Source organism: Lynx rufus, unplaced genomic scaffold (genome assembly GCF_022079265.1).
Source record: "Lynx rufus isolate CCGP_SWC_20201006 ecotype Redwood Valley unplaced genomic scaffold, mLynRuf1.p SCAF_6, whole genome shotgun sequence".
Lineage (NCBI taxonomy): Eukaryota > Metazoa > Chordata > Mammalia > Carnivora > Felidae > Lynx > Lynx rufus.
Window position 1 is genome coordinate 27632775 of NW_025814878.1, and position 23080 is coordinate 27655854.

Below are 23080 nucleotides of genomic sequence, written 5' to 3' on the forward strand. Positions count from 1 at the left end.
GTCCGGGCAGGCGGCGGCGGCGGCGGCGGCGGCCCGGGGCTGCGGCCCTGGGCCGAGCGCGAGGCGGAGGCGGAGGCCGGGGCGGAGCCGGGGACTCGCGGGCGGCACGGGGGGGCGGGACTGGAGGAGGCGACGGCGGGGGGCGGCGGGGGCTCGGGCCGCGGCGACCAGGCCGGCGGAGACGCCGAGCCCCCAGAGCCGCAGCGCCCGCGGGAGCCGCATGGTCAGGCCCGGCGCCCGGCAGCGGCGGAAGGGGCCGGGCGATTCGCCTGGTGGTACCCGGATTGGGGCGAGCGACGCCGGCCCCGCTCAGGGAGGGCGGAGAGGCCGCCGCGACCGGCGCCCGCGGAGATCTGGGGGCGCCTCTGTGCCTCGCGGCGCTGCGTCCCCGTCTGCGCTCCCGAGCCGGCGGCCTCTTGCGGCCTTTGGCAGCCCTCGGTTATTTCCCGTGGCGCGGCCTTTCCCGCCCCAAGCTTTGGGATTAGGGTGAGTTTGGGACCTGCCTCCAAGCATTCCGTGGCCCGTGGCCTTCTGAGGATCCATGTGTTTAGTTTTGCAAAGAGCTTTCAAAAACAGTTCTGATTACAAAATATTTGCAAAGAACGAGATGTACAAGAACGAGACCATGTCCATCTGTATAATTAGATGTGTTACTGACTTTGCTTTAAAAGACAAAAAAAGTCAAATTGTGGCAAAGTCTCTAATTTTTAACAATGGCTTTATGCCTAGAAATGGAAACCGGCTAACTGATTTTTGTAGATTAAAGCATTGGTAAAATGGGAGGAAAAAGCAACTTACTTAATTGGGGGAGAGGAGGCCTTTTGACCTTGGAGCAGAATTCTACTGGACTTTTAAGTGCAAAGAAATCTGCATTTAAGAAAAATTAGACGCACCCCTTAAATTAATGTAGCCTGTTTTGCGGATACCACTTGACTTATCTTAAATGCGTCCTAGAATGGGAATGGAAGCAAAGAAGACCTTGGTACAACCACAATAGTTGACATAAAGATCATACACAGGAAGTAATAAAGCTCGTTACTCTCATTCTAAAGTTATTGTAGCAAGTTGAGTATTTGATTTGCACACTCATAACAATCATGGGCTGATTAGAGAGGCCTGACGGATTCCCCTGTCCTGAGGTTGTGCAGGTGAATAAGACATCTTTTTTTAAGGAGCTCATCACCTAATAACAGAGAAAGAAACACGAGTATCTGCAATAAGTTATACACTAAAAGCTGCAAAAACAAACAGAAAAAACAATCCACACTGCTATTGAAGGGGATAAGAATATGCCACCCCAAAATATGTCACTCTGACATTAAGATTTGGAACTGGGGGCAATTGAGAAACTGCAATGAAAGAACTCTGCCTTCCCCCTTTCTATGAAAAGCAGGGTAAGTGTCAGTTTGTGAAGATGACATACATTTCCATTTGTAAAGATTTTCCCCTTTTCAGGAAGAGGGGGGAGTCATACCAGAAGAGAAGAGTAATTCTTACCTGCATAAGGAACCGTACTAAATAACCCTTATTTACCAAACATTTCCTGGTCACCACCTGAAGGCAGAGACAAAGTCTATATTTACAAGTGCATAGAGGTTATTCAATGTATTGTTGAATGAAACTTTTATAAGCATCAGATCTGCTTAAGCAGTCAGATTTGTGAAAAAAAGAAAACAACACACCCAAATAAGTTTCATAAAAAAGAAACAGTATCATAAGTAATAATGTTCTTTTTTATTTAAAACAAAATTTATTTAATATTTATTTATTTTCGGGAGACAGAGTGCAAGCAAAGGAGGGGCAGAGAGAGAGGGAGATACAGAATCCAAAGCAGGCTCCAGGCTCCAAACTGTCAGCACAGAGCCTGACACGGGGCTCAAACCCACAAAGCGTGGGATCATGACCTGGGCTGAAGTCAGACGCTTAACCGACTGAGACACCCAGGCACCCCCCTAAGTAATAATGTTCTAAAGCTTCGCCAACCTGAGGCTAAAAAAATAGCTGACATTAACATTAACATCTGACTGTTAATTGCTGCCCCTGCAGAACTCTAGCCCCTGATGAAATACCTCCAAAATACCTTTGGGGTTCTAAATGGTGTCTGACATCACTAATGAATCTTCCAGGCTGCCATCCTTCCCCAGCCTTTGCCTCACTGAGCCCTTCTGGTTCAGTCTCTTTTCCAGGAAGCCTTCTATCCTCACCAGACATTTGCTGATTGGTGGTTCACCTGGCCACATGGTAACAGTCCTCATGGTTACAATCTCTTGCAAATGAAAAGACTGATTCTTCCCCCCATGCATTACATTCTCCTTGGTGATGTTGAGAGAGACAGCCAAAGACAACAGATCCAAAATGGAGTCACTTATGCTAAGTCTCACGTCAGTAAACCGGGTCTTGATAGATACCTCATCTAATTACAGTTTCAACTTTTCCCAGCACTGTAATCTTAAACAAGTAAATCTGCAAATTCCTGGTCAGCTCTAGTGAGGTAATCTACCTGTTGCCCCTTTCCAGCCCCCAAAGAAAGGTAACAGTCTGCCCTTTCCTTTTCCCTGCCCCCTTTTGCCTATAAAAGTTTCACATTTTGTTCAGGTCTTAGGAGCTCCTTTGTATTTGCTAGATGGTATGCTGCCCCTATTCATGAATCATTGAATAAAGTAAATTTGATCTTTACATTTATTCGGTTGTTAACAGTGGATAGGGGGACACACAAGATTGCTTGGACCTCTGAGAGTTAGAGAATTCATTGAGATAGCATGTTCCTTTTGTGAAAAACAAGACAACAGGCCCCAAACAGAGTCACTTATGCTAAGCCCGTCAGCACACCAAGACTTATAATAGTTTCAACTGTCCTAGAAATGGAACCTTAAACCAGTCAGTCAGGAGTTGCCTGATCAGCATTAGTTAGGGAATCTGCCTGATAGACCCCCACCATCACCCAAAGGAAAGTAACCTTGCAATAGTCCATCCAGTTTTTGATCCTAGTATAACTTCTTTGTTTCCCCTCCCTTCTGCCTATAACAGTCTTTCATTTTGTACAGCTCCCCAGAGCTCTTTTCTGTCTGCTAGGTTGGATGCTACCAGTTTCAAATCAATTTTTGCTCAAATAATTGTTAAAAATTGAATCTGCCTCAATTTATCTTTTAGCAATTCACACACAGTCTTTTTCTCCCCTGAGGACAACGTACAGTGCCAAGATGACTGTATTGGAAAGATTCCGGTTAAGCTGCAACAACACTCCTGTGCCAGCACCCCCTCTGACCACCCCTCGGGGCCTACTACTGAATTGACTCATTCATGCAGCCAACTCCATTCCACATGGTGAGTTCCCTCTTCAGGTCCCTCGATTCTCTTCTGTGCTGTGGTCCTGTCCCAATGCATTTCTACCAAAACAGTTGTTACCGTCTTAGTTTTTGTCCTAGAAGGTTCTTTGGTCCTCCCAATAAACTACACCTACAAATGGTTATCAAGGAAAATGAAGTCATGCAGTTCAGAAAGACATAGTCAAGTATCAGTGAAAGTCAACTGGATGACTTTTATTTTGTTAGACAAGAAATACGTGTTTAACTATAAAATATGTATGATTTTTTTAAAGAAAAAAACAGTATATTGGTTTATTTTAAGACAGAGAGAGAGAGAGCATGCACAAACAGGGAAGGGGCAGAGAGAGAGGGAGAGAGAATCCCAAGCTGGTTCTGTACTGTCAGCACAGAGCCTGACCCAGGGCTTGAACTCAAACCAACTAAGCCATCCAGGCACCCCAAAACATTTATGCTTTAATGTGTGAGTATAACATTTATTTAAGAAATCACTGTTTTGGAGCACCTGGGTGGCTCAGTCAGTTAAGCATCTGACTCTTGATTTCGGCTCAGATCATGATCTCATGGTTGGTGGAACTGAGCCCTAAATCAGTCTCTGTGCTAAAAGCATGGAGCAGGCTTGGGATTCTTTTCTCTCCCTCTTTCTCTCTCTGCGCCCCCCCCCCTTGTGTGTGTGCACGCTCTCTCTCTCTAAATAAATAAATAAACCTTAAAAAAAAACTCACTGCACCCATTTAATAATAGATTTATTTCAGTAGCCAGACACAGTTAAAAGGTCTGAAAATATTAAATATTCAAATGCAATATTTTAAATTATTTTAAATACTTCTGGCTTCAAATCTCTAATTTCTAACTTATGTAAGTAACCTGTGTTGTTTTATACAATTTTTAAATTCAGAAAAACTCATGGAATAACTTTCAAAATTATCTATAATACATCAAGCAGAAGTATATCTCCTTAGAAACAGACATACATACACACATGTGCGCACACACACGTGCTGTAGTATATATTTTATAAAAAAAGAATGATGAGGCATCTGGCCTTGTAACCTACTTTTTTCCTTCCAATATGTTGTGACGAATTTCTCATATCCTTAAATATTCTTGTATACCGTAATTTCAAGGCTGAATTTTATTTTATTTATTGTTTTTTGTCTCTTGCTTTTGTTTCAATGGCTGAATTTTAAATCTTTATGTAAATGTGGGTCCTGGAGTATGCAATACTCATTCATCCTGACTCTCTCTGCTGCTCCAGCAGCTCTCCCTGCTTATGTGTGTTGTAAGGATAAGTACTGAGCTTCAAGCAAGGGGGCCCAAACTTGGAAGTTTCCCTAAAGCTGCTGACACATACTTGCTCTACTGGAAAGAGGCAGAGACAAGTACTCCTGCCCACAGTGCCTCGTGTACATCCAATGCGTCATGATTATTGGATACTTCTTGGTCTTTCCATCCCTCTTAATATGTATCTACATTTAACATGTACTTGCTTCACTTACTATTGGTCTATATGTAATACATCTTAGTTCATTCATTCCCTCTTCTCTTCTATAACAAAAGAAACAATTATAACAGCTTTCTTCTATAACAGATCTGAATATTCTTCTATAACAGATCCAAAGTGCATATTACAAATCTCTGACACAATTCTCTGACTGGCTGATCTGTTGCCATTTTAGCAAACCTTTCTAACCCACCTTGGATTTCAATTTAGCATCAGAAAGTCTGACCTTAACTTTTGGGTTTTATTTATTTCTCCTAGTACTGAATAGCTCCTATTCTGTTTCCAAGGTAACAATAAAAAGAGAAGGTTGTGTACCTGTCTAAATACTCCTCTTAGTTCTAAGATTTGTACTTTTGCCACCCACTTAGCTCCTTATTAAAACTCCTTTACTTGGACGGTATCTTTGTATTCACCCTTGCTCTTTTCTGCTTTTCTTGATTCCTTCAAAATTAATTAACTTATTTATTTATATTTAATTTATGTGTGTGTATACATACGTATAGTGCAAGGAACTGCAGAAACGGATCTCTCTTTGGCTATGTGTTTATCGGAAGGTCTCTGCCCCACTTGGCGTATCCTTAGGGCCAGTAAGTGTCCTCGTTCACCTTCCTTTTCCTTCCCTTGAGTTTTTTGTGGACAGCCCTAATATCTGAATTTCCACAGTAGGTATCCACAAAAGGCACTGCCTTCCCTTCCTGCCCGTGAACCCTCACCACCTGCATTACAGGTAGAGTGACCAACTGTCCCGGTTAGCCCAGAACTGTTCCGTTTTAGCACTGAAAGTCCCATGTCCCAGGAAACCCCTCAGTCCCTAACAGAGACAATTTTCACCCTAAAACAGATCAAGAGAAATGAGATAATGTGACCAAAGGGTAAAGGTTTCCATGGGCTGAGAGAGCCAAGGAAGGCTTGGGAGAGGAGGTAATATGTTTGAGTATAACATTTATTTAAGAAATCACTGAAAATGAGTGGATGAAGAAAGCTGGAGCATGGGGGTAACACATTCCAAGCTGGAAGGCAGGACTGTGCAAGTAGACACAAAAGAGGGTCTACCAGTTCGACTGGTTCAAGTGGCAGAGGACTGGGAGATAAGGCTGGAAAATTAGGTTGGGACCAGATTGTAGAAGGTCTTAAATGCCAGGATAAGCAATTGGGACTTTTATTATTTAAGAATTGGGATTTGCTAAAGACCTCTGACCTTGGAAGTGACATGATAAAGGATGGCTTTAGAAAGACATATCTTTCCAGTCTGTGCAGGATTTATTGAAGAAGGCAGAGAGTCAAAGCCCTGAGTCTAGTTAGTTCACTGGGATACTTTAGTCATCAAAGCATGAGGGGCAGAAACCTAAACTAAGGTGTTGGCCCAGAAATGAAATGAGAGTGCTAGATTTAAGAGATTGCAAGACGATCAATGGCAAAACTTAGCAAACAATAATGTGGAGAGAGAAAATTTATTGGTTGGCGCATTAGAAGTGGTGTGAGATTGGTGTTCCCAGAGCGGTACAGAATGAAGAGGATGAGAAGTGAGAGAGAGGGACAAGTTGAGCAAGCAAGATGACAGGAAGTGTGCACTGGGTAATGTTACCCTTCTCCTCATTCCTCAGGCATCTTGAATAAAGCCAGTAATTAAATTCACCAATTTTAGGTGTGAGTGATTTTGCTGTGAGAACCAAAGAGAAGACTGAGGAACATAGAGCATGCAAGAACTCCTGTGGTTAGCAGCTGGGAGGTCCTATGGTTGTAAGCACCTAAGAATTTGCAGCAATGGTGCATGGGTGATTGGACTTCTGGTGAATTTGAGCAGTTTCAGTAGCTCTTGAGGGGTGGGAGTGCCATTCAACTGGGTTCCATCTAAATGTCCACGGAACTCAGTCAGTAGAGCATGCAATTCTTGATCTCAGGGTTGTGAGTTCGAGCCCCACATTGGGTGTAGAGATTACTTAAAAATAAAATCTTAAAAAAAAAATGTCTATGGAAATGAATTAGTAGAGAGGTAAAGGAGAAAAACTGGTGGAGTAATATTGGGGGTATAACGTCAGAACATGATGATGGTGTTGATCTTAGGTAAGAGGAGTAGGAGGGATTAGTAGGATAGATGAATTCTGTTACATTTTTGGATGGGGTTGTTTAAGGGAGCTACTTTCTAAAGATGTCAGTTTTCTTGATGGAAATAGGTGGTGGACTCATTTGCTGGAAGGAGAAGACACTGAAGGAAGAACCCTGGTGATTTAGAAGTTTTATAGATGTACAAGTGTTCATTGAAACTATGGGTTTGTTTGAGAACATCCAGGGAGAGTGGATGGAACACTTTCATCATCTTTGTGATTATAATCTGAATCTTTTTTTTTTTTAATATATTTCATCAGCTTCTTGAATCATTACATACTTACTACATTTCTTCCTTTCTGGGTAAAAATAAGACAATCACTAAGAATATATTCATCAAGAACATGATTCTTTTTCTTCAAACAAAAGGGGATCATTTACTTATTATGAGGAACATGCTAGTTTGTATCATTATTTAGAGATAATAATGTTCATATATTGTCGGTCTTGAGATGATCTCTATTTTTATGCACTAAAGCAGTTAGTGCTTCTGACCACATTTGGTCACATGCCAAATTGAGAGATTAGGCTTAACAGCTCTAATTAGGCTTCCTGAATTTGATTAGTGCTGGGGATTTGTTTCTCAGTTGATAGTTTATCCTATACAATTTAGCTCAAAACCACATGCTTTCTTAGCTATTTTTTGTATCATATACACCATGTAAACTATGTACTTTCCAACAGACCATTGTGCATCAACGATTTGTTATTGTTACTTTCTGGTAAGATTTGCTGAATACTGAAACGAGCTGTGTCAAATTCCACTTTGTGAGTCACAAGGGCTTTTTTTGTTTTTTGTTTTTATATTAAATATAATTTAATGTCAAATTGGTTTCCATACAACACCCAGTGCTCATCCCAAAAGGTGCCCTCCTACCAGGGCTGTTTTTTACTATTTGTTGGTTTCAATGTCCTCTTAATGTGCTAGAAAGTGTTGGTGTAGTTTATATTTAAATTTCTCATTGTCCATTTTAACTGCGTGTTACAATTCTTTTTCAGGGAAATAGTAACAGACTAGATTGATGGGATATTAATGAAAGATTTCACACCTTTCCAAATTTAGTAACCTCATAGCTTGATTGGCATAAGTATTCCCCATTTTTTAGTTGTGAAATTGATATTTAAAACAATATTGCACAAGATGACACTGGCAAGACTAATCTTATTTGCCCATCAGAATATAATTGACGATTATATTATGTGGTTTTCTTTGAATCATGTATGAATTAGATGATTTAACAAGAGGGAGAAAAATAGAAAAAGTTCAAAAGTCCTAGAAAGAAATAGAATCAGAGATGGAGGAAACTTGAATCCATTCTCCTTTACTATGTAAAAGATTTCCTTAGTGATAGTCATCTATATGAATATATTCACTACCTAACCGCTCTTTGCTTAAATATTGAGTGTTTTCAAATCAAAGAATATCTTTTAATTTCTGTTGGCCTGGCTATGTAATAAAAGAAACACATGGGGCGCCTGGGTGGCTCAGTCCGTTGAGCGTCTGGTTTCGGCTCAGGTCATGATCTCACAGTTTGTGAGTTCAAGCCCTGCGTCGGGCTCTGTGTTGACAGCTCAGAGCCTGGAGCCTGTTTCAGATTCTGTGTCTCCCTCTCTCTCTGCTCCTCCCCCACTTGTGATCTGTCTCTCTCTCTCAAAAATAAATAAACATTAGAAAAAAATTTTTTTAAAAAGAAAGAAAGACAAAATAATTATAATCAGCAAAAATGCAAAACTCCCCTCATCACAAGGTGTCAATACCCAAGGTCTTCTGACACTTTCAATCTTTATCACATTGTGGTAACACAGTACATTTTCTAGACACAATTTCTACATGTAACTAAACAATATATAATAGTTTATGCCACCTTTTCCTCTAATAAATTTTCCAAAATCTATTTCAAATAGGTATTTTTATATGTAGCCTAATTTGCACTATATTATGATGCTTTGTTGTATTCTGCCATCATTTATTTGACTAGTCCCTAAATCTTGATCATTTTGACAATGTTGGCTTCTAGTAGAATGCACTTACAAATATCCTTACAGTTTTTTATTCCCCTTTCATTTGTATTATTTTCTTGATGCATACATCAAAAATAAATTTACCAAGTTAAGAAAAACTTGTTTGATTTTTATGACTTTTCTTAGTAGTATATCACATTGTTCTACAGGGTTTTAAAAACAAAGTGTAAAGGCAAGGTATCTGCTCCCCAAAAGCCCTCACTGTATTGGGTTTACTCTTCACTTGTACTTCCTAAGTGTTTACATTGCACTTCTTTTCCATCCCAGTCCCCCCCCCCCACCTCTTGGTTAAAGTAAATTCTACTCCCAAACAGGACTTGAACTCAAGACCCTCTGAGATAAAGAGTCACATGCTCCAGCCAGCCAGGTGCTTCTACAGTTGCACCTCAGAAATCATCAGCAATGCTGAAATTTTTCTAATAGTCAAAAATTTATCAAGTGCCTAATATTTTGCCAAAAAATCACTGGGTCTCATACATAGGCATCATTGTCCATAGGTGGCATAGTGGAATGGTTTAAGAGCTTGGACTTTGAAAGCCAGATTGCTATCTGTGATGAGCATTTGAGGCAGGCCTCTCATACAGTTAAGATTACCTACCAAATTAAGGACAAGTTCACTATGCATTCAAGGCTCACCACCATTCATTTCTACACACTCTTTTTTCAGTGCAATATTTGGGACATGCTTGTAGTAAAAAATTACTCATTGGTTACTTGAAATTCAAGTTTAACTGGCCATCTTCTATTTTTATTTGGTAGATCTGGCAACCCCACACACTGGTAGGTTGAATATGGCTTCAAACCCACATATGGATTTGCTTAAGGTTACAACGTCTTAGGGAATTTTTTCCCCATTCTACCAGGGCAAAGGTTGAGACAGATAATTTTGCAAGATCTTCTTCTTTAAGGTAGAGGTATTCTTTTTAAAAAAAAATTTTAATGTTTACTAATTTTGAGAGAGAGAGAGAGAGGAGCGGGGCAGAGAGAGAGGGAGAGAGAGAATCCCAAGCAGGCTCGACACCCAGCACAGAGTCCCATGTTGGGCTCAGTCCCACAGCTGCAATGTCAGGACCTGAGCCAAAATCAAGAGTTGACCACTCAACTGACCGAGTTATTCAGGTGCCCCAGGTAGTTGTATTTCTTACTCATTCTTACTTAACACTGGTAGTGTTGTTCATTAGAATCTCAGATCTGTGCAGTGATTTTGCATAGCTCCTTGACAGTATCTGCTGTCCTCTGCATACCATGTAATTTGCAAAATGTACACTCATAAGTCCCTTAGGTTGATCATTAGGGTGAAAATCAGCTTTACAGATCACATACTTTCAGGACTCTTTTCCTTCTTCTTTTTTGTTTGTTTGTTTGTTTGTTTCCTTCCTTAGATCCCTGACTGTTCTGTGAATTCCATGAAACATTTAGAAATATTTTTACATAGTTTATCCAGTATTTCTAGTTGTTTTTGGCAGCAGGGATCAAGGAGAAGGTGTTCTGAGGAGAGAGTCATTCAGAGTGTCTCAAATGATATTCGATCAGAACCCGACATCCTTCAATCCTGTGTTCTTGCTAACTCTGAAATCTGGTATTCTCAGTGTCTCTTTCAAGTTTTAATATTTTTTACTAGTCAATAGGTCTAGTCCAGAGTATTTAGTATCATTTGGCTTTGCTTTCACACTCTGTATAGCCTGGTGATCTGTCCAATGACAGACTATGGGAGCTTTCTCTGAGTTACATCTAATGACTTGAGACACTACCACATTTATTTCCTACCAGTGCTCTTTCTCTAAGTTGGAACCCATTTCCCTATGCCCTAATATCTCAAGTGGTATAGAATAAAAGCCAATCTAATGCTGCCACCACCAGTCCCCCAACGTATCTTCTGATTTAGTCCAAAGGAATACCATTCTTACTGGTGTTTCTGGAACCACACCTGAGACCCTCATGGGATTAGCCTTAGATTAGTTTTCTACTGGCCATTAGAAAGACCAAATTTCAGAGTGAGGTTAGATTCCCCTGGGCACCCCTGCCCAGTGCCTTCCTGGGTGAGTGACCAGTGGCTTCTTTCCCCTATTGGTCCTGATGTCAGAGTTTTAGCTTGTTTTTATTCTAGGTCCACCCAGCCCTGTACATTCTTGGTACCAATGGTGTACTAGAGCTGGTTCAAACCAGATTGCAAGAGCCAGTTAAACTTCTAGAACTGAGACCTGGTGAATAAGACCAGCTGTGATTAAAAATTAAATTATGGAGTGGTGCCTAGGGGGCTCAGTCAGTTAAAAGTCCGACTCTTGATTTTGGCTCAGGTCATGATCTCACAGTTGTGAGGCTGAGCCCCACATCGGGCTCTGCGCTGAATGTGCAGCATACTTGGGATTGTCTGTCTGTCTCTTTCTCTGCCCCAAAATAAATAAATAAATATTTTAAAAATTAAATTATAGAAACTTATAGTTAAATTACATTTAAAATGATGGTAAATACAAAGTTCTTAGAAGAAAACACAGGAATCAATCTTTTTGTCTTGAGTTAGCAATTCTTTCTTTTTTTAAAAAAAAAATTTAATGTTTATTCACTTTTGAGAGACAGAGAGACAGAGCACGAGAAGGGGAGGGGCAGAGAGAGAGGGGGACACAATCCAAAGCAGGCTCCAGGCTCTAAGCACTCAGCACAAAGCCCGACGCAGGGCTCTAACCCACGAACCATGAGATCATGACCTGAGCCGAAGTCGGATGCTCAACCAACTGAGCCACCCAGGCGCCCCAGCAATTGTTTCTTAAATATGATACCAGAAGCACAAATGACAAAAATTAAAAAGTAGTTAAACTGGACTGCATCAAAATTTAAAAGTTTCATGCTTCAAAGGACACTACTAAGAAAGTAAAAGTACAGTCCATCCGATGGGACAAAATATTTGCAATCATATATCTGGTTAGAGATTTCTATGTAGAATACATTTTTTTAAAACTCCTTTAACTCAATAATACTTTTTAAAAAAATAACCAAATTAAAGACTCATTAACGATTTGAATATTTTACCAAAGATGTCCAAATGGCCAAAAAGCACATGAAAAGATCCTCGACATCATTAGCCATTAAGGAAATGCAAATCAAAATCACATTGAGGTACTTCATACCCACTAGGATGGCTCTAATCAAAAAGATAATAACAAACATTGGTGTGGACAGGAAGAAATTAGGAATGTCCAGAATAGGCATGTCCATGGAAACAGAAAGTAGATTTGTGGTTTCCCAGGGCTGGAGGGGAGGGGGAGATGACTGGAATAGTCACAGGTGTAACTGAGCCCAAGGACACACAGCAAAGCCAATCACTGAGACATTGAGTATGAAGCAAGAGAAAGGGTTATTCAAGCAGCAGCTAAATGAGACAGAAAGGTGGCTCAAATCTGTCTCATCCAACTGAGATTAGAATAAGCTTTTATAATCATAGGGGTTGGGTTGAGATTATATACATATTGAAGAAAAGGGCAGGAAAATGTATAATTGTTGATGAGGAAAGACAGAGCATGTGCATTGAACAAACATATATGTAACACACATCCCATGTTCATTTTAGGGTGGAGACTTAACATTAAGGCAAATTTTCGCATCTGACAGCAGGAGGTCATGTGCAGGACAAGGGGAGGGGCTGTGGGCGTGCTCTAAGAGCTGGTACAAACTGGATGGGGTCTTGGGCTCATTATCTCAGGTAAGGAATGCTTGTTCATGGGCCGGAACCCTATCACTGACCTTCATTTGTGTCAGTCCAGGCCACTGTGGAGATGGCTAGTGGTCTGTTTAGCAGGGTCTGAAAAGAAACAATAGCTGATTAGGGAGACACAGGTCTTTGAAAAACAAGCTTTAAATTTCCCATTGGTCTTAATTTCATTAATCCCATGGGACGCAGTGTCCCAGAGTTTCTTTTTGGAATGTTGAAAATGTTCTAAAATTAGATTGTGGTGATGGTTGCACAACTCTGTAACTATACAAAGAAACCATTGAACTGTGCACCTTAAATGGATGAATTGTATGGTATGTGAATTATATGTCAGTAAACTGTTGAAAAAAAACAAAACGAAAAAAAACAGGATAACAAGTAATCAAAGCATACCACTTTCTGATTATTTTATGTTTTACTATTACCTGTGCTCTTGAAGTTATTTACTAAGAGATGGTGCCCAAGTAGCCCCAGAACACAGGATCAAATTGTATATGATATTAAACCAGCAAAAACTGTTTATCTCAACTAATATCTTGTTTATTTCTTCCTATCAGACAGACAGATGGCAGGGAGTGATAATACGCTCTACTAATCCCTTAGGAAGACTCATTTGCTTGAGATTTAGACACAAACAGTAATGATCCACACGATTATAACAAATACAATGTTGCCGCAAAGGGCTTCATGACAAAATTATTAGAATATGTGCGCAATGGATCTACTCAGTCATCCTGTGGCACTTCATCAACGGATTTTGTTGAGCATTATAGAAACTGCAAAAATGAATTAGGTCCTGTTTCTGTATGCAGTCAAAGCTCAGTCAAGGAAGCAGAAACTGGGGCGCCTGGTGGCTCAGTTGGTTAAGCGTACAGCTTCGTCTCAGGTCATGATCTCAGGGTTTGTGGGTTTGAACCCTGTGTCAGGCTCTGCGGACAGCTCAGCCTGGAGCCTGCTTCGGATTCTGTGCATGTGTCTCTCTCTGCCACTCTCCTGCACATGCTCTGTCTCTGTGTGTCTCTCAAAAATAAATAAACGTTAAAAAAATTTTTTTTTAAAAAGAAGAAAGTAGAAACCAATGTAAATATTTAACACTAAAGGCATTTAATACGGAGAAACAGGTACTTTAAACTTTCGAAAGGGCTTAATGAGTGAAAGTTAGGCAGCTGCCCCCAGCTGCCAGATTTACTAAAACTGAATCTGAAACTTCTTGCTTTCATGCACAAATCAGAAAAATCCAAGAGATGGCAATCAGTGATCATGGTTGCCTTGCAGCCCTGGGCTGAAAAGCAGGAAGGGAAATGCAGAGGCCCCCTTAGGCAAACAGCCTTGAGCAATGGAAATGTAGAAAGGGCCCACAGCAAACCCCAGGCGGAATACACCTTAAAATATCTATAGACCCTACCTGACCAAAGGGCTACTTACAACCAGGCACAGTTACCAAAAAAGGGAGATTCCATACCTGGCCTTACCTCCTCACCTTCCTACTTTAAAACCAGCACCCTCCCTAAACTGTCTCCTGGTGCATAGCCTCTCCTCTGCAGTCCTGCCCGAGGCGCCCTTGCAGTGTATTCGGTAAACTTCTACTTCCTTTGATCTGCCTCAGGTGAATTCTTTCACCTCCTGTGCACCCAGCTTCCGCGCAATCGTCACCCCACATTTGGGGGCCCCCAATCCAATTGAGAGACACCCCATTTAGACACCACAGGAAGTGCCTGCAGAAAGTCCTATCTTAGGCTCACATTTCCACCACCACCGCAGGAGAAAGAGGAATGGCTTCTACTTCTCTTCTGCCTTGTAACTTATAACCCTTCATGCCTTGTAACTCACACATGTGTACATCTCATTGGCCCAATCTAAACTGTCCTGGGAACCCTTCCGGCAAGGGGCTGTGGGAAATGTAGTCCTCATTCATCCAGCTCCTCTGTTGAAAGGGAGAGTATAAAGGGAATGGAAATGGTACTAAGTACCAACAAATAATATTGGATTCATTACCTTCCACGGTAGTCAGGTAATTTTCTGAGACTGTACACAGGATGAGACAGGAATTGTTTCTTAGCAGTAGGGGATGCAAGTTATAGAAATTTAACCTTTCCAATCGGTAACTTGACAGGCCTTGAGCCATTGGATTCCTAAGCAGTTGACCAAATTGGCAAGCCCTGAACTTCTTGGGAGCTTTTCTTCTTATGCCTTAAGAACATGCCTTAAAAATCATAAAGCGAGGGTGCCAGGGTGGCCCAGTTGGTTAAGTGTCTGACTCTTGATTTCTGCTCAGGTCATGATCTCTTGGTTTGGTCTATGAGTTTGAGCCCCTGTGTCAGGCTCCATGCTGACAACATGGAACCTGCATGGATTCTCTCTTTCTCTCTCTCTCTCTCTCTCTCCCTCTGCTCCCCACCCTGCCCTCTCTCTCCCTCTCTCTCAAAAATAAACAAACTTAAAAACAAAAGAATCATAAAGCGTACTTGCAATCCTCACTTGTTCCAATCTTTACGTCACTAATGTGGAGGGCCAGTATAAAGTCCTATGTGATGGCAGGCTATCAGATTTCCTGGGGATTACATTATGACAGAAAGCTGGAGATCTGATACAGCCCAGGGACAGGACTCGAGTACTGCTACTCTTCTGGGTAAAAGTGAGCTGTTTCTGGTGGTCTTTACTTATTTGTATAGAAGAGGAGTCAGAAAACTAGAGCTTATAGACTGGTCATTTGTTTAAGCAAAGTTTCATGGGATCACAGTCCTGCCCAAATTTCCATATCATCTATGGCTGCTTTCATGTTACCAAAGCAAACTGGGTAATGACCTTGCTGAGCAGCCAAAATATTGCCCTCAGACACAAGAGAAATAGAAACAAAACAAAGTGTCAGGTTTACTTTTAGAACAAAACCATGGGCCCCTTTATGAAAAGGAATCACGAAAGTATATTTATAGGGGCACCTGGCTGGCTCAGTCGGAAGAGTGTGTGACTCTTGATCTCAGGGCTGTGAGTTCAAGCCCCACGTTGGTGGTAGAGATTACTTAGAAATAAATAAAATCTTTAAAATAAATAAATAGGTAGATGGATAGATAGATGTGTATTTACAATACTTAAAACAAAATTTTTTTCCTGAGAATTGAAATAATCAATATGTATTTAAATGAGCTTTCCCCCTCAGTCTGCACATTCTAGTATAAAACAGCCAGAGCTGTGCTGCTCTCTTAACCTCTGATTGGGAAAAAAAAAAAAAAAAAAAAAAGCCTGTTTAGAAAAAATCTATGTATATTCTTTACACCATTGGGCAAAGTAATTTGCAATATTTGATCGCCAATTCATTATTACTTCTAATGAGGCACACTAAAGAAAAATCTTTGTTCTGAAAAACCTCCAAGGCAAATTTCGGCACAAGTCAGGACCCTCAATTCACTGAGGGGTTACTGCTGAAGGGTCACATTGACCTAAATGAAGAGAAACTGGCCTACGGTATGGACCCTGAGGTCTGTGTTTATCAAGTAAACGATCTCTCTGAGTTCAAAATCTGGTGGTGGATGGGGAAAAGACAATGTCCAATGTTGAGTCTCTGACTTTTGAACTTGTACTGCCACTCACAGTTTTTCTTATATTTTGAATTCTCATTTACTTATAATAATTTGCAATTTATATAATGCTTCATAGGCTTAGTGTTTCAAGAAACCTCTCCTATGATTTCCATATCTACCATATCATAGATAAGAAAATTGCTGCTCACAGAGACTCTGTAAATTATCCAGCTTCACAGAGACAAAGACAAAAGAGAGCAAATATTCACCAAGCATCCGCTATATTGTAGGCAACATCTTTTTTTTTCTTGCTTTTTTTTTTTTTTTTTTTTTGAGAAAGAGTGAGCAGGGAAAAGAGAGAGAAAATTTTTTTGCAATTTTTTTTTCTTTGAGAGAGAGAGAGAAAACATGAGCAGGGGAGAGGCAGAGAGTGAGGGGGACAGAGAATCCAAAGCACGCTCTGTGCTGACAGCAGAGAGCCTGCTGTAGGGCTCAAACTCGTGAAGTGTGAGAGCATGACCTGAGCCGAAGTTGGATGCTTAACCAACTGAGCCACCCAGGCGCCCGAGAAAGAGTGAATCTTAAGCGGGCTCCATGCTCAGTGCAGAGCCTGACGTGGAGCCCAATTTCAGGCCCCTGGGATCATGACCTAAGCCAAAATCAAGAGTGGGATGTTCAACCAACTGAGCCATCTAGGCACCCCTGTGGGCAGCATCCTAAGCCGGAACTCACATTTGATTTTGTTTTTTTAATGTTTATTCCTTTTTGAAAGAGAGACAGAGCACAAGCAGGGGTGGGACAGAGAGAGAGGGAGACACAGAATTGGAAACAGGCTCCAGGCTCCGAGCTGTCAGCACAGAGCCCGACATGGGGCTCAAACTCACGGAACTGTGAGATCATGACCTGAGCCGAAGTCGGACACTTAGCTGACTGAGCCACCCAGGCGCTCCTCACATTTGATTTTTAGACTCCAAATCTAATATTCTTACTACCACAGTTTATTGATCCCCATCATTATGAGTACCAGGAATGCCAGAAGTGGTGATAACATTTCAACACATAAAAATATACCAAGCACTGCCCCCAAACTGAGAAATAAGGTGACCAGGAAAAGGGAGACACAACTGTAAAACTTCATGGCAAATGCTATTTATGAAGTTATTGAATGAATGGCCTCGAAAATATGCTTATGTTAAAGCATGAAGAATTAGGCTGAAGAATAGGAAGTAATTTTTAAGAGTTTGGTTGTGGCATTCTGAAATATTTAACTGCAAGAAGTTATAAAGTGTCTCCGGATAATTATTATTATTATTAAAGAGCAAGTTTATCTTTTGGGAATGATCCAAACACAGTCCTGCTTAAAGTCAGCAGCTGTATGAAATGTTGCCCTTCTAGACCTATTATTTTATGAGACTGTCTCCAGTTAACATGATGTCTCCCCCGCCCCTGACTTTAACGTCCTATAAATGTGTTGCGAAATAGCTGTAATATCAGATATGGAACTGCTTCTTGAAGGATGTGTCTTTGGGCTCCGTGCAAATGTGCAGCAGGCCTAAGTATGTCTGTAGCTCCTTGCTGAGGCCCAGGCTATAAGATCCACAAGTTATTTACTTACTAATTTATCTGACAAACACTTAAATTTTTTAAATGTTTGTTTATTTATTTTTGAGAGAGAGAGAGAGCAGGCTCCATGCAGAGCCCGATGTGGGACTCAATCCCACAACCATGAGCTCATGACCTGAGCTGAAGTCAAGAGTCGTTCGCTTAACCGACGGAGCCACTCAGGCGCCCCATGATAAACATTTATTATGCACACCCTGTGAACTAGACTTGTAAAGACTATAAAATAGCTTAGTAAAACGTTTTCCTATCTAGTAGCTTTTGAGTGACTTAGTCAAAACCTATGCTAGTGGCATATGTGAATTATTACCTTCATTAGAAAGGTGGGGGGGTGGGGTGCTTGGATGGCTTAGTCAGTTAAGTATCCAACTTCAGCTCAGGACATGATCTCACATCTCATGGATTGGAGCCCCACATTGGGCTCTATGCTGTCAGCATAGAACCTGCTTCGGATTCTCTGTCTCCCTCTCTCTCTCTCTCTGCCTCTCCCCTGTTCATACTCTACCTCTCTCTCTCTCTCTCTCTCTCTCTCTTTCAAAATAAATAAACACTAAAAAAAAAAAAGAAAAAAGAAAGGCCAGTTAATACACAAAAGAAACAAAACAAGCATCCTTTTGCTATCTAGGACAGAGGTCAGCAAACTTTTCCTGTAAACAGTTATACTGTAAATATTTTAGGCTTTGCAGGTCCATATAGTCTTTGTTGAAGCTACTTAATGTCCCATCATAGTGCAAAAGTGGCCATAGATCACGTGTAAATGAATAGATGTGACTGTGTTCCTACAAACATATTTATGGACACTGAAATTTGACTTTCATATGATTTCCACATGTCACAAAACATTATTCTTTTGATTTGTTAAAAAGCATTTAAAATGGGGACACCTGGGTGGCTCAGTCAGTTAAGTGACCGACTCTTGGTTTCTGCTCAGGTCATGATCTTGCAGTTCGTGGGTTCAAGCCCCGAGCTGGGCTCCGAGCTGCCAATATGGAACCTGCTTGGGATTCTCTCTCTTCTTTTTTCTCTGTCCCTTCACCACCCTCTCTCTTGAAAATAAATAAACTTAAAAAAAAAAGCATTTAAAATGTAAAAGCCATTCCTAGCTTGGCCATATAAAACAGGCCATGGACCATAACTTGTCAATCCCTGATTCATGAAATTGCTGTCTATGAAAGAAAACACAGTAGTAGATAAACATGAAGGATGCAGGCAATATAATAAAATATTAAAATACATATATAAAACTAAATGATAAATATTTAAAATATTTTCATACCAAGAGTTGGAAAGAGGGTAAAGGGTTATGTGGGTTCTGTATTTAGATGCAGCAGACTTAACTTTCCTTAAATGAGTAATTTTAGCAACTGGTAGAGAAGTGATTCAAATAACTGCATACTAAAAGATGAAAAATAAAGACTTAATACCTTCAGATTTGTTGTAGTTCTTAGCTTTGTGTTGTTGGAAGTTGGAATCGTTTCCCATACAATTCTCTTATATTTTTGTTTTTGTTTTTGGAATAACTGACCTGTGTATTGATCAGGGTTCTCTGGAGAGACAGAACCCAATGGGAGCATATGATATGCATATGATTTCTTTCTTTCTTTTTTTTTTTTTTAATGAAGGTCTATGGCCAGGCCTGAGATCTTGCATTTCTTTCGTTCTTTTTTTTTTTTTTTTTTTTGTATGGTAGTTTCCATGCCTAACATGTGGCTTGAACTTACGACCCTGAGATCAAGAGTCACATGCTCTACTGACTGAACCAGCCAGGTGCATTTTTAAAAAAAATTTTTTCAATGTTTATTATTTTTGAGAGAGAGAGAGAGAAACAGAGCACGAGGAAGAGAGGGGCAGAGAGAGAGGGAGACACAGAATCCAAACAGGCTCCAGGCTCTGAGCTGTCAACACAGAGCCCGACGGTGGGGCTCAAACTCACGAGCTGTGAGATCATGACCCGAGCTGAAGTCGGACACTCAACCAACTGAGCCACCCAAGCACCCCATATATGTGCAATTTTTTAATAAGGAACTGGATCGTGTGATTATGGAGGCTGAGAAGTCCCATGACTGTCAGTGAGCAGGCTGGAACCCAGGCGAGACAGTGAGGTAGTTCCAGTCTCAGTCTGGAAAGCAAATTCTCCTTTCCTTCACCTTTTAAATTTTATTCAGACCCTTAATGGGACTGTATGATGGCCACCTATATTGGGGGATGTGTGATATTGTGATTTACAATAAATATATTTTCCAACAGTGATGACTTTCCCACAAGAACATACCTCTTACAAAAGATCTCCTTCATCCCTCTCCAGAAGAGAAGAGGAAACAGGAAGTGCCTGGTTCCTACTTCATGGATGTGAAATACCCAGGACAGGTTAAAATCACCACTGTCTTAGCCGTGCCCAAACCTGAAGCAGCACCGAAAGCACCCTGAATTAAGATGAGTGGGAAACTATCCCAATAAACACATTTTGGATTCTGTTTATTTAATTATGTATTTACTTATTCATTTAGTTTTAAAGTTTATTTATTTTGAGAGAGAGAACAGGGGAGAGGCAGAGACAGAGGGAAAGAGAGAATCCCAAGCAAGCTTCTTGAAGTCAGTGCAGAGCCCAACTCTGGGCTGTATCCCACAACGGTGAGATCATGGCCTGAGCCGAAATCAAGAGTCAAATGCTTCAGTGACTGAGCCACCCAGGTGCCCCTGGATTTTAAATGCATGTATGTATATTTGTATGTATACATATTTGCATATTTGCCCTTGTTTCTGGTACAGAGCTCCCAAAACCCTTGGAATTTTCTGAGTAATAAGAGAAATGGGAGGATCTTTTGTTAAAATGTTTGGTCTCTTATCTTCTGTCCTGAAGTCACTTAAGAGCCATCCAAGACAAATGGATGCCTTGTATTCATAACAAGCCCTTTTCAACTATAACTGAGTTTGTGAGGTGACTTATAGAAATCCCCTAAAGATGGGGGTGGGGAGTGCTGGTTGTCAGGAGAACCAATCATGTGATACTGGGTTGGAATTTTTCTTTTTTTAAAAAAAAATTTTTTTTAACATTTATTTATTTCTGAGAGATGGAGAGACAGAGCGTGATCACGGGAGGGGCTGAGAGAGAGGGAGACACAGAATCCAAAACAGGCTCCAGGCTCCAAGCTGTCAGCACAGAGCCCAACGCGGGGCTCGAACCCACGGACCTCGAGATCATGACCTGAGCTGAAGTCGGCCGCTCAACCGACTGAGCCACCCAGGCACCCCAGTGGGTTGGAATTTTTCAGTCCCACCCCCTGACCTCCAGGGAGAGGAGAGGGACTGCAAATTGAGTTCAATCATCAACAGCAAATGATTTAGTCAACCACACCTATGTAATGAAATATCCATAAAAACCCAAAAGGAGAGGGTTCAGAGAGCTTTCCCGGTTGGTGAACATCAGGTTGGAGATGCCAGGATCGTGGTGCTTCTAGACAGGGCACAGAAGGTCCACGTGCCTTCCCACATACCCTGTCCTATGCATCTCTTCATCTGTTCAGCAAGCTGTATCCTGTAATGTCCCTTATAACAAATTGGCCATCAGTACATAAAATGTTCTTCTGACTTCTCTGAGCTGCTCTAGCAAATTAATCAAACCTGAGGAGGAGGTTATAGGGCCCACGGATCTATAGTGGATTAATCAGAAGCAGGGGTAACAACCTGGGCTTGTGATTGGTGGTTGAAGTAAGAGTGGGGAGCAGTCTTGTAGGATTGAACCCTTAACCTATGGGGTCTGATGTGATCTCAGGGTATGTAGTATAAGAACTGAGTCGAATTGCAAAAGCTACCCAGCTGGTATGGGAATGCTCCCCACCCCTCACGTTGGAATTGGGATCCCTATGAGGAGGACAATCTGTTTTACTCAGTCTACCAATTCAAATGTGAATCTTATCTGGAAACACCCTCACAGACACAGGTCAAAATGGAATTTAATCAAATATCTGGGTACCTCATGACCCAGTCAAGTTGACACATAAAATGAATCATCACACCTGTATTTCCAAAGCTATGTGTCACTCGTGGAGAGTATGCTAGAAAAGTAGATCAATGGTGTATCGTGAGAGGACCAATCAGCTCTCCTAATAAAATCAAACTCCAGCTCTCTAAGGTTTGGAATTGAGGGAGGGTCTTCAAGTGAAGGCTGCGACTGCACCTTGGAGTGAGTGCTGGAACTCACTGGTTTCACTAGAGTATCCAGAAATTCCCTGCACTGCCCATGTCTTGTTCCCTGCCTCACATCCTTTTGCCCATTTTTTACTCTATCGTTGCAGCAAATAGTGTCACACAGTCATCAGGCGACAGCACCTTGCCTCGGTTGCATTGTTTAACTCCCATTTGTAACCATGACGCTTCCCTGATAGCATAGGGGGGTGGGATGTCTGCGGGAACCTACCTGGCATTCAAGGAAGTGCAGAGTGGAAGTGTGAGGGAATTAATGCCTCGTGGGTGGTGTGGGAAGGAGCCAGTGGGTCAAGTGCTCCACACTTCCTTTCCTTAATGGCTATTTCTAAGGCTCCTTAGAAAGCCCTCGCAAGATAGCATCTTTTATTGGCTTCCTCTCCTTTCTTGTTACTCAGGGTCAACATTGAGGGTGAGTAGGGTACCAACAGTGTCTTAGTCGGTTTGGCTGAGATAATGAAATACCTGACTGGGTGGTTTAAACAACAGAAATGTATTTTCTCACAGTTCTGGAGGCTGGAAGTTCCAGGCCAAAGACTGGTAGGGGTGGTTCCTGGTGAGAGCTCTCTTCCTGCTTGCAGATAGCAACCTCCTTGCTGTGCCCTCACATGGCCTTTCCTCAGCGCCTATGCAGAGAGGGAGAGCAAGCTCTTTGGTACCTCTTTTATAAGGGCTACTGATACCATTGGACCAAGCTCTGCCCACATGACCTCATCTAACCCTAATTACCTCCCAGATACCATCACACCAGGGGTTAGGGCTTCACTATATGAATTTGGGGAGGACACAAACATTCAGGCCATAACACAGGGTAAAACATTTACCTCTCCCTTAAAAAAAAAAAAATCACTGAATTATTTTTACTAGTCCAATTATCCTGGCTTCAGAAGCCACCACTCATTTTGCAGTGTTCTGATCCAAGCCTGGTGTTGGTAGCCATAATTGGCCAAATGAATCCCTGTATTGACAGCAGTAGGACACGAGTGACACTATTGTTGCTAATTGTAGAGGACCTGGGCTAAAAAATAAGACTTTCTCTATGTTTTCTGAGGGCTCCAGTGGCAACGCGGATGATTGA

General features: G+C 41.4%; 1 protein-coding gene across 1 annotated transcript in view; it reads left to right on the forward strand.

The window, feature by feature from the left end:
• Positions 1-3212: 3212 nt before the first annotated feature.
• EPB41L2 (erythrocyte membrane protein band 4.1 like 2) overlaps positions 3213-23080 on the forward strand; it is a 255844-nt gene continuing 235976 nt past the window's right edge. The window contains exon 1 of the mRNA XM_047102614.1: positions 3213-3324. The gene's annotated coding sequence lies outside the window, so the exon portion shown is untranslated. The remainder of the gene's footprint in view (positions 3325-23080) is intronic.